Source organism: Ursus arctos, unplaced genomic scaffold, assembly GCF_023065955.2.
Source record: "Ursus arctos isolate Adak ecotype North America unplaced genomic scaffold, UrsArc2.0 scaffold_13, whole genome shotgun sequence".
Lineage (NCBI taxonomy): Eukaryota > Metazoa > Chordata > Mammalia > Carnivora > Ursidae > Ursus > Ursus arctos.
The window spans coordinates 3,543,582-3,554,821 of record NW_026622797.1 but is presented as its reverse complement, the minus strand read 5'-3'; positions in this window follow the sequence as shown (position 1 = coordinate 3,554,821).

Sequence of the window (11,240 nt, the reverse complement as noted above, 5' to 3'; positions counted from 1 at the left end):
CGAATGCCGAGAGATGTACGGACGAAGTATCTGGTCAGGAGTGGAGAATGACCTCTTCCTGCATGTGTGTGCACTTGTGTGTGTGTGTGTGTGTGTGTGCATGTGCGTGTGGGGACATGTGTGTGCATGTGCACACATGTGTGCGCCTATACGTGCGTGTGTGTATAGAGTGAGATTTGGGAAGACTTCATGGACTGGAGGTGGGTCTTGAAGAGTGACTGCCAGAGAAACTACGGGAGAGAGACTGTACGGTGGAGGGTCCTCACCTGCCGTAAAGAAGATGCTGTGCGGGGGGCCTGGGAGCAGCCAGGCCGCAGGTCCTGTAGCCCAGGGCCGAGGGGGACGGCTGCAGGATGTGGCTGGGCGGCAGACCGGGCCAGATCAGCTGTGTCAGGAGAATATGTATACTTTCTATCGAGTGGCGAAAGGTATCTGAGCCCTGATGGGCGGAGCTACCTCAGGCCAGGGTCAGGTTGGGTGAATTCAGAACACGCCCTGAGGCAGAGTCAGCTTTGGGATAAGATCCCTGTGCAATTAAGTGCAAAGAAAAGCCATGCAAAGCAAAAAACAGGTACATTTTTAAAATGCAATTTTCCATGAACACCCTGCCCTTTCCCCATTTCCTTGTGACAGTGACCACGTTTCACTTACAATGAAGCCAGACCACGTTCCCCGGGTGCTGACGTCAATGGGCTTTTTGCCTGAGTAAGGACCTCACAGCCCACCCTAAGGGATTGATTCTAATCTCTGGCACGTGGGCTGGCAGCATCCCTCCACAACCTGGACGACTAGCAAGCACACACTTACGTGGAACAATGCTGTCCTTCTGGGGACACATGCACACACAAGCCGGGCAAAGAAGGGGGACCTTTTCAGGAACATTTTAGAAATCTATTCGAGCGTCAAGACATGGACTGTTAAGATCCTCTAATTCGCCGTGGGAGAGTGACAGCATGAGGCACGCTCGTGAATGTGCTAAGCTGACAAGCATTACAAAATTCAAAGGAGCGAAAAGCGAAACAAGACAAAGGCACCCATCAGTCATGCACTGGGAAACCGGAGCTGGCAGCCAGCCTCTCCCCCTCGAGATAGCTGCAGCCTCCACGTCATCCGGGGAAGGAGCACTGCCTCTCCTGCTCGCTGCAGTAACGCGCTCTCTTTATCTAATCTGTGCTAGAAACCCGTGAACCTAGGGACTCTGATATCCTCACTCCACAAGATCTAACTCCCAGGACGGGGACTTGCTCTGGGAAAGGTCAGACACGGAAAATAAACAGATTTATGATAACCCCCTGCGATGATCTTTGCTAACTCATAAACGCTGGGAAGCCCACTGCTCTTCAACGTGGCCACAGGACCTGAAATACTTCAGACAAATCCGGGGGAGTCTTTTAGAAGTGAAGTGCCCATCCTTCACTTACTCACAAAACGCCAACTCACTTTGGAGAAGGGAAGATTGTATTGTGCTGGAAAGGCCAAGTTCTTGGGTGGTTTGCAACCTTGCAGATAATGATTTCTAACCAGACAAAACTGCAACCCCTCCCCAAGTGTAACAGTGTAGCTCCAGCTTGCAGTCACGTTGTCTTACACCTGATGCGGGGTCCAGGACAACAGCGCCACGCACCCTTCTGTGGAAGGGCCATGCAGGTTCTGCACTTGGAATGTGGGGCTGTTGCAACTGTTGCTTTTGCTTCCTGCGGGCATGGCAGGCATGGTAAGTGGGACAAAACCACGCATGTCGTGACACCAAGTCTGAGAGCCATAAAAAGGCTGCGTGGGTAAAGCCATAAGAACACAAAGGTCGCACACACCTAGGTTGCCTTTTGTCACAGCCTTGCTGTTCGTTCGTTGTTTCCCCTTCGTGAGTTCCAAAGAAAGAAAATGCATAGTGGAGATTGTGTATCAGCTCAAAGCTTTCAAAAATGAGTTCAAGAGTTGTTGCAGACAAGAAGTTAAAGCCATACGGATGCTCTTTTGGGAACACAGACACAAAATATTACACATTTGAACACTCAGAAACCGTCCAATTAGCTGTTACTCCCAAGATCAGCCTGTACCTTGCTCTTTGCTCTGTAAATCTCGGGCTTAGGCCAAAAGCAATAAAATGTGATTTGACCTTCCACGGGACCTCCCATCTCCCTCTTCTGCACCTCCTGACCATCACTGCTTCCAGCAGCTGCCCCTCACTTCTGCTGAAGCCCTTTCCCGGACCCTTGTGCATGGCCATGTGATGGCGCGGGACTTGAGAAGCCAACTGGGGCCCGTTCAGCCCATCTCTCCTTGTTTTCAAATCCCTTGAGATTCTCTAAGGAGTGTCGGTGGCTAGTCCCACAGCAGTGAGGATGTGATTTCTCACACCGCAAAATGAGACCATCTAGAATGGATGGAGCCATCAGCTACAGGAGTAATCAAGTCACGGAAAACGCAGCTTCCAGCATTTTCTCTTACACCCAAACATACTCTAACACGCGCACCAAGGAGGGAGTAAACTCAGCTGCAGCAGTGTCACACACAACAATATGTTGTCCCTAACAGACAAATTCCGTGTATGTTTGGGAACGGACTCAAGTCCGCAGGCTTTGGGCCAGCAAACACTGTGGGTGTTGTTGGCTCTGGTCCTTGAGCAACACCCACTGCCAAATGAACAGACGCACACAATAGCAACAGCTTTGGAGGGACCTGCTTTGCTCCTTCAGAGAAAGGGGGAGTAGCATGGTGATCAGGAAAGGGGGTGGAGCCCAGGGGCAACCCTTCCGTTGTAAGCCAACCAACACCACCATTGCCCAGGTCAAAAAGGGAGCGGGTGTGTGTGGCCAGGGTAACTTTAAGGAAAGCTGGCAGCAAAAACAATAGGGATGGAAACTTCCCTGAAACCTTGGCTTTCCCTGAATGGGGTCCTTTCCAAGAAGAGTTCACATAGAGTTTACGCGCAGTACCCTATTTGTCACAACTAAAACCCCTCAGAGGCCTCTGTGTCCTCACCATCACACCTGCAAATTCACCAACGTGTTGACTGTTGAAGAGGGGAAGGAAATCAATATGATTTGATCAACAGCAAAAAACCTGTTGATTAGATTTTGTGAACAGGTTTCACAGAACAGGAAATACCCCTGTTTTCAGTCTCTACGAGAAGAGTCTGAGATTAGATAAATACACAAAGAGGTGCAAAACCAAGCAGATAAATAGAAACATCTTTCCTCATTATGTGCTTGACCATCCCATACTTGAGGTCAAGGAAGACGAACAGGCACACTGCAGAAAAATATAGCCAATTAGCCCCATCCCCCGTTGCAGGAAATCCATAGCCAAATACACGATTATGGTGTCTGTCCGCGGTCCCCTCGCTCTCCAGGTTAACCTGATTCTGTCTCTGGCCGTTAAATCCTCTCCTTTTAAAGGGCATCCCCGTTCTCCCGCAGACCTGTGTCCTCATGGCCACGTCTCAAGGGCAAACCTCCATCTCGAGGCGGGTAGCTGGCCCTGCATTCCCCAGCGCCCAGCACTACCCCAGCCCTGAGATGGTGCCCATGGGGACAGGACTTGGGATTCTTGTAAAGCTTTTGCAGACAAAACCTTCTAAATCAGGGATGCTGTTTTAGACTTCATTATGTTCCCCATAGCACTAGCGTGGCCACAAATGCAGTCTAGGTCTTCCAAAAATACTTCTTGCGGGGGCGGGGGGGGTTATGACAAACTCCATGAATCCAAGGGATTGTTCAAATAATTTTATACAAAATAATTATGTTATGTCAAATATAACCAACAGTAACTGGACCTTTAGCTGGAAAAGTATTCATATACAGCTCCTGGGTGTAATTCTTCTGAAATATAAGATGGCTATTATCACATAGGATATAGATAATTTTGATGAAAGGCAAGATTAGAGTCTATTTTTTAAAAAGATTCCCTAACTTAAAAAATATACCATTGCCTGTGCACAATTAATAACTAAAGCAATCACTTGCTAAATGATGAAAGCTTCATTTAAAGATTGCAAATTTTATTTATTTGGATTCAAACTGAGATTGCTTATAATAACACAGATAGTGATGAGAGAGAAGGAAGAGCAACAGGGCCATGCCCCTCCAAGAACCTGGAGGTAAAGGAAATGTTCCTGGTACAGAACCCTAATAACATCAGTGACGGAAACACATCCCAGGAAAATTCAGAGAGGGGGCTGATACGGTGTAGTGGTTTCAGAAAAGCACATTTTAGCAATGTGTGGCTCTGCAGAGAGGGTAAGAGATAGAGTTTGGGAAGCAAAAGCATTTCTATCACCAGAAAAATGGTCTCAACTGGGCAACAAGAGGATCTCAGTGATGTTAGCTGTGGTCTGCAAGAAACACCCTTTAGACAACTATTTCCCTTTGCCTTCATTCTGTGCCCCCCAAGCAACCTTCTGATGACGGTGTTGGCTTCTGAGAGGTCTCAGTATCAGGAAAGAATTTTCCATGGGTCCCAGGCAGGAGCATTCTGGCTCCTAGATGGCGCTTACTGCCCTTCTAAGTCAATAAATTAGTGTTCTAATAAGTATTTAAGGTCGCAGTCTGATGTCATGTAAGGTAATTGATAATTGATATAGTTTCTGATCCTGTTCAGCTAAATATAGAGCTTGAACTAGAGTCAAAGTCACTGTCCCATCCCCTCTATCCTGTCTCCCATCCTAATGATTCTCTTCATCCTCAGTGTTAACATTCCTCCCCATTAAAACTTCAAACTATAATTAAATCAATGCATTTGCTAGGAGCTTCCTAGCAGCCAAGATAAAAAGGGAAATATTGGAGGGTAATTAATTCTCATTATCTAATAACAGAATCCTTTGGGAACTAGTATTAGAGATATTAAAATCCTATCTTCATTTACCATCTAGACTTTAGGGGGCGAAAGACTTGTGAATAACAGTTTTACATGGTTTAATTCAAGGAAAAGCAGATTTTTCACAAGAGTTTTTATAAGATGACACATTCTTCTTAGACTTAACTCCAGGGCTCTTCCTATCAGAGCAGGTGATTTAGAATTTACTTAAGTCTTTGAAAAATGTTAACCCTGTCACCCTCTCTAGGGATGCTAGCATACAAAAGTTGTGATCTGAAAGCCAGTCGTTTAAAACACAGAAAATATTTCCCCATGGAAACAGCAGTCTTAAAATTATGGGAATTCCTGGGGAAAGTCCAGAAAATCCTATTTGATCCTGAATGTGGCGGAATCGGTGCTGACGGTAACCATGATCACCACCACGTTCGGGTTCCTGGACCTGAGCCAGGTATCTCCAGGCTGCTGCAGCGGCTCCCCTAGCCCTGTCCTGGTCCTGCTCCCAGATGGGGTTGGCACGGACCCCTCCTCTCTGCTCAGAACTAAGTCTCCAGGTGCTCAGACCCTAGTTAGCACCCCCCCCCCCAGGAGGTCCCAAGAGCACTGAACTGGGACTCAATGGACTTCCATGGCGTAGGAACCTAGCTTCCCTGAGCCTCAGAATTCACACCTCGAGGTGCTAATAGGGCAACTGTCCGGGGATGCTGTGGGGGGTGCAGAGCTCCTCTGTAAATTACCAGTCTTACTTTGAAGGGAATCCTGTTCAGGGCTGCAAAGAATTGAATCACAAAATTTTAAATGAAATTCTTGGAGCCGCCTCTACTGTATTTTTACTGATTCCTTCCTTCCTCCCTTCCTCCCTCCCTCCCCCCCTTTCTTTTTTGCTCTTACATGAAATCCTGGTTAGCAGTGGTCAGTTTGGTGTTCACCTCTTCCAGGTTCATGGGTGACCTAGGTTTAATGCTTCCTAATTCTTCAAATGCATGATCTTGCTTTCACCATGTTTCTGTTACAGTTCATTCAGAATTTTAGTCCTATCTCTTGCCAGTCTACTCTGTTCCCTTCTCCCATAAATACCTCCTCCTTGCCCACGCTAATCTTTCTTTAAAAACACCCTTTCCCTTAGGATGTGGAGCGGTGCTGCCCAGCGGAACGCGGTGGAAATCATCCACTTCTGTGCTCTCCTGTGAGCAGCCACTCGCCACATGTGGCTACCCAATAACGTAAGGACATTTGTATGGTTTCCACAGCAGAATTAAGTGTGACATTGGAATTGACGTGTGTGTGTGTGTGTGTGTGTGCGCGCGCGCGTGCCTCCGGCCCCTGCACTGAAGGGCTCTTGTCAAGGTGACCAGTCCCCGCGGGATCCACACCCCCCAAGTCCTGCCACCAGCTCTCCTGTGTGTTTGCCAGTTGTCGGCTTTCTCCTTGAAACACTTCCCCCTCTTGGTTTCTGGGCCACCTGACCCCCAGCCTCCCTCCTCCTCTCAGCCGATATTGGCAGCACCTTGCTCCCCCAGTGGGCCCATTTCTCAGGGGTCCCCTGGCAGTGCTCCCAAGGGGGTCTCAAGGAGCACACCGATTTCAAATGCCACACCCATTTCTGATCCCAAAGTATCTGCAGCCGCACGTGTCCCCCCGGGCACCGCAACCACGCATTCCACCAGCTCCTCAGCGGCTTTGGGGGAGCTACCCGGCTTCTCACTCTTAGCACATCCAAAACAAAGTCCCCAGTTTCTCCCACTGCTCACACTGCATCTTGCCTGCCCTGCCCATTAGGACAAACGGACCTAGGATGGAAAACCAAACCCAAACAGAGTAGTCAACCAGGACCATTCCTTCTCTCTCTCTCTCCTTATACTTTCCTCCAATCGGCCAGCTAGACTTGCCAACGGTGCCTTCCAAATGGCAGCCCCCACCACTTCCCCGTTCTAATGCTGTCCCCCTGCCCCAAGTCGCGCCAGCTGTGTGCCCTCATTCAGGCTCTGCCTCCCCACCTGCTCGTGGGTAGGCTCCTTCACGGAAGACCCAGCCGTCTTCCTAATTACAAATTGGATCATATCACTCTTCTGCTTCAAATTCTCTAATGCTTTCCCAACATGTGGGGACCCAACCTGTGGCCTCTGACCTTGTTCCTCTCTGCCCCTGCACCCTGCTCTTCCCCACATTGCCCTACCTTGTGCATTGGCCACCTTTGTGGATCAGACTTGCCTCTCCCTTCCCATGCCTGCTTCCTCCCAGTCCTCACGGGAGAGCAACACACGCTCACATGTCTCCGAGGTCACATGTCGTCTCCGAGAGGCCCTTCCAGCTGCTCCCATGGCAGCCAGCCCCTGCCTGCTTCACTCTTCCCCTCACCTGACTTCAGTGCATTCGCTTCCGGAAACGACAGCATTTGCTTGCTTACTGTCTGTTCTCCAACTAGAACAGGAGCCTGGGCAGATGGATTCCCGGGACCAGGAACCAAACTTGCACCCAGCAGGGGCTATAGAATATTTACAGAAGAAGGAATGGACATGGCCACTTGAGCCACACTTGCAGTGGAATGGAGTTCTCTATGGGCCTGATGCAAAGTCCTTTTGGTTTTATAAATATACAAAACCAGACAGCTAAGAAGTTATGAGGTTTCATGTTATAAACATGCCTAAACATACCAACTCATCTCTTTTCAAGATAGCCACCACCTTCTCTGCATTAGAAACAGAAAAAAGCATATTTGTTTTGTACTGAAGGAACTTTACCTCCAAGGTTCTCATAGTCCCATTTCATGAAAAATACCAAGTAAATTAGGAACTTTTTGCTGAATATTTTGTCTTGCTATAAAAACCATCAGATAAAAGTAATGTGAATGATTTTTGCATTGAAAATGCCTGTGCTTGATAGTGATTAGGGACGTTCTTCTTCATTGTAATATTAAAGTATTAACTTGGCAGTGGTATTAATCAACAAGGCGCCTGACTTAACTTCAAAAAATAAAAGAGCTAAAAAGCAAGTCAAAAGAAAACATCCTCAAAACAGAAAAAAGAAATAAAACAGAAAAAAGCCATGCAGGTGTTTGAGAAAACTCTGTAAGCCTGCTATTCCCAAGCACTAATCTAACTTCGAGAACCCCCATATCTTTCCCAGTCCTGGACCTGGACACTTCTCGTGGGCACTTTGTCGGGGAGACACCCTCCCCCCAGGGAGGAGGAGAGGATACAGAGGAAGGGTGAGAAGAGCCCTGAGGGCTGGTGCGTTGATGCCAGGCGCCCTCCCCCCCCCCCAAACCCCGTACCTGCTGCGTTGCAGGACTCCTCGCTGCCTTCTGCCGGGTCATTGCTCATCTGCTCCCAGGGGTCTGCACTGCTTCTCAGAGTCAGCAAAGCCGGTCCTCTGCTCCCACTTCTAAGTGTGAAGGGACGGCAGCTGGCTGGAAGGGACAACAGGATATGATATTGTCAACTACCCTTAAAACGTACCATTATAATCTGGAGCAGAGCTCCCCTTGGAAGTCTCCAGTAACAGGGCATTTGCGAGATAGGCGTGGTGTGACCAGGGCTTAAGCGATTGCCATCATGGTTCACCAGGTTTGAGAACCACTCTTCTAGATCCATACCCTCAGGGGATCGGCCTGGCAGTAAAACAATGAAGGAGCCCATCAAGAGCGCCCTTTGCACCAGATTCTGGGAAACCACACCTTCCTGGTAGACATCTGGCCCGAGGCACCCAGGATGTGAATTCACACTAACAATGGGATCTCCGCTGAACAATGGAGAGCATCTTCCCAGTTATTTACCATAAATCAGGAGCATCTTGTTCCCAGAGGGAGAAACCACAGCAGGCTGAGGTTTTGTAATTCTGACCAGAAGGAAAAAAAATCTGCAGGGATGATAGAGGTTTAATCCAGAAATGTGTGAAGCGGAGATGTGTGGCTTAGCCAGCCGCTTTTCACAAAGGTCATGGAGGTTTGCTCTCGTTAAGGAGAATGATTAGACCGGGGACCACTGAACATCGAAGGCGGAGGAGCCAGGGGAAGCGCAAGGGGCAAAGGCAGGGATTCGGGACCCAACAGAAGGTGGCTGAAAGATGGGGCTGGAAGGCAGAGATCACTGCAGCAAAGGAGACCAGAACCAAGGCAAACACTGGTGCTTTAAACTTTCAATCCAGTCGTCCCTGGGCCATGAACAGCAGGATGGAGAGGCAGGGAAGGACAGGGTATGGGTATTTGTGGGGGTACAGGTATGAGCTAGTGTCTGTGGGCCTCTGTCGTGGTCCGCACTTTTTATGCACGACTAACAGAAGCCAGATGAGGTCCCAGGTGAAGTGAACGGTCTCATGACAATCGATGGCAAGTCCTATGTACAGATGTCAGAATGCTTTATTGGTGGGAGGATGACTTTTGATATGTAATAAATATTTTGGACTGAAATGTCCCTTACCATAATGAGATATTTTCAGACAGCTTTACCAAAGTATGATTGACACATTAGTGGTTTGCGTCTAACCAGAGCACGTGGACAGACTGTGACACCCATGAAACCATCACCAGCACATTTTGAGTAATTACAGTTGTATGGAAACAAACATGCAGAAACAAAAGCAAAAGGAGTCGGACGCCTCGTGTCTTCGTATTGGTTTCCGTCCTCTCCCCACCAAGCACGGGACCAACTGCTGCATGGGCCACTCATGTCGGAGTCAAGCAGGCTCTAGGTGGAGGGACCTGATGATTTCCTACTCAGGCAGAGATCTGCGTGGAGCCTGCAGGATGGAGCGCTGGTCAGCTCAGCCTGGCTGCTATGGGGGGGGGGCGGGGGGGCAGTCATTGTAATATTAAGGCTTGCTGCTCCTGAGTCCCTGGCTGCCAGTCCTGGGAGTCAGATCTCCTGCATTCCTTTCAGACTGTGGGATGATGCTCTGACAGCCTCTGGGGCTAAAACACAGAGCCCAAGTTTCTTCCTAAAATAAGAGGAATAGATAGTGACTGAAAATCAACCATGAACACTGAAGATAAAGTAAATAAAAGGTCGGTCGGAGGTGTAGCTCGCCATGAAATCTGGGGCAGGTGGGGGACAATAGCTCCCTACTCCGACCCACAGAGCCTGAACAGTGGTCAGGTTCTGGAGTTCAGGCATTGACAGGCCTGTTGTCAGACCAGGGGAAACAGGAATTTCATCTCACAGGGGATTTTGCGGTCCTTGAGAGAAATCCATTACCTCCCCCGTTAATGAAATGGGAGTCTCTGGGACTAGCTGGAGGCAGGTCAGCAGCTAAAGCTGGGGGCAGTTCTCGTTCTGCAAACAAAGTGATGGCCCAGGCACACAACAGAATGTGTGTTGTGTGTGTGTGAACACAAAAGGTTCTGCTCAGGGGCTCCAGGGATTCCCCTGGCAGCAACTTGGCAAGAAGAAGGTCCAAGACGGGTTGTTCTTCCCATTCCACAGAGCTCTGACCACAGACAGACCCAGAGCTGAGAGCTCCGAGCAGGACGGCTGGAGGAGAGCAGCGGCTGCTCGTGGAGGAGGCCGGCAGCCCAGGCGGGGGAGCTGAGAGAGAACGGACACGGATGGAGCCAAGCGGCACCCCCCGTGAGCCTGTGGTGCTGGGAGCCGCTGACCCTCGCGTGGTCTCTGGGACTGTGCCCTTACTCATACTCAAAACTGGCAAGGCTTAGGGACGTACGGATTACTAAAGTTTTCAAGATAAGCAACCACATTTTTATACAGATGAAAATTAGAATCAAAAAGTTTTAAATAAGATGAAAAACACCCATGCTGGAACGGCGCTCTGCCCCTGCACTCAAACTCAGACAACAGAGGCTGCGCGTGCGTCAGATGCGCACCATCCAAATTCGCGCCAATGTTGTATCTAGACATTTCCCCCAAATCAACCATTCAGCAGATTCCAGGGATGCTGCATCCTGGGCCACTGAAAAGGCCAAGTTTCCCTGAAGGAGAAGAAACCTGTAGGAAAGTAATAGATTCCATGAGTGTGAAAGGGAGAAGCAGGGGAGGGAGGAGCAGTGGAGAGAGGACACACACACACACACACACACACACACACACACACAGAAGGTGCCTACACAGGTGCACACGCACACACAGGTACACATGCAGGTGCGCACGCACACATGGTGCCTACACAGGTGCACACACAGGTACACACGCGGGTGCGCACACACACACATGCACACACATAACACATGCTAAGCCTCTTTCAGTGTGTGAGGGGTTGGGAGGCATGAGAGACTAATCGGATGAATCAAGGCCCGGGAAAAGACGGCAGTATAAACCTGCCCGACAGGGAGGGAGGATTATGAAATCCTCGACAGTGGGGAGTCTCCTTCCTCTTTGCGGCTGTGCACTGTGTTTGGGAAGGTGTGAGGCTCCATCCTAATTTCCCAGTCATCGATGTCCTCCACTGGGGCTCCACACAATTCCTATTGCAAATCG